The sequence below is a fragment of the Octopus sinensis genome, linkage group LG19 (genome assembly GCF_006345805.1).
Source record: "Octopus sinensis linkage group LG19, ASM634580v1, whole genome shotgun sequence".
NCBI lineage: Eukaryota > Metazoa > Mollusca > Cephalopoda > Octopoda > Octopodidae > Octopus > Octopus sinensis.
In genome coordinates, this window is record NC_043015.1 from 40,762,048 (window position 1) to 40,763,078 (window position 1,031).

Below are 1,031 nucleotides of genomic sequence, written 5' to 3' on the forward strand. Positions count from 1 at the left end.
TTTCTTTTATACCAATTTACATATCGGTAGCATTTCCAGTGTGTATATGTGTGTGTGTGTGTGTGTGTATGGAGACACATACACACACACACGTTTGTATTTACAAATATGAGAAAACCTAACCCGTTACATATTGTATAATCTATACATCTACGAACAGGGTATATAGTCTCAAATATACTCGTGTGTGTATATGTGTATACATACGTAAATGTATGTATAGATGTTCGTGTATACACATGTATACACATAGTCCTCTCTCTCACACACACTCTCTGTGTACATAACACACACACAATAATATATATATATATATATATATATATATATATAATATTATACACACTTGTCTACAATAAGGTGACAGCAGGTGACACAAGTAAAAAATATACATTAGTACATTATACGTGTGTGTGTATATATACATACATACATATAATATATATATATATATATCTATATATATATAATTATATATATATACATACATACATACATACACTCGTACGGTGTGTATGATTAGCTATAAAATAATAGTGAGTACTGCCTCCTTACCAGATACTCCCGGTCGACGGGGTGGCCACCATCATTGTCATCATCAACGTGAAGAGAAGATGAAAGGAAATAAACAAATTAGATCAACTGACCAGTGACTGAGCGTGATGGCCTCTGTCTCGGAAACTGACACACACATACACACACACGTACACACTCACCAATATACACACACACGCACGCACGATCATTTAACGTCACATACTACCACCATCACCACCACTACAGCTACTACCATTGCTACCATCACTATTACTACAACTACTACTATTACCACTACTACTACTCAATCAACATGACCACCACTGTTGCTACTAGTATTTACTACATCTACTACTACTAACACCACCACAACTACTACTACTAGTACCAGCACCACAACCACCACCACTATTGCTGCTACTAGTACTACAACTACTACCACTGCTGCTACTCTGTACACCTTTCATTCATTTCTAACTCCCACTATTCCTCCT

General features: G+C 35.9%; 1 protein-coding gene across 2 annotated transcripts in view; it reads right to left on the minus strand.

The window, feature by feature from the left end:
- LOC115222094 (fibronectin type-III domain-containing protein 3A) overlaps positions 1-714 on the minus strand; it is a 349,812-nt gene extending 349,098 nt beyond the window's left edge. For both annotated transcript variants that reach the window (XM_036511332.1, XM_036511331.1), the window contains exon 1: positions 556-714. The gene's annotated coding sequence lies outside the window, so the exon portion shown is untranslated. The remainder of the gene's footprint in view (positions 1-555) is intronic.
- Between the last annotated feature and the right edge of the window lie 317 nt (positions 715-1,031).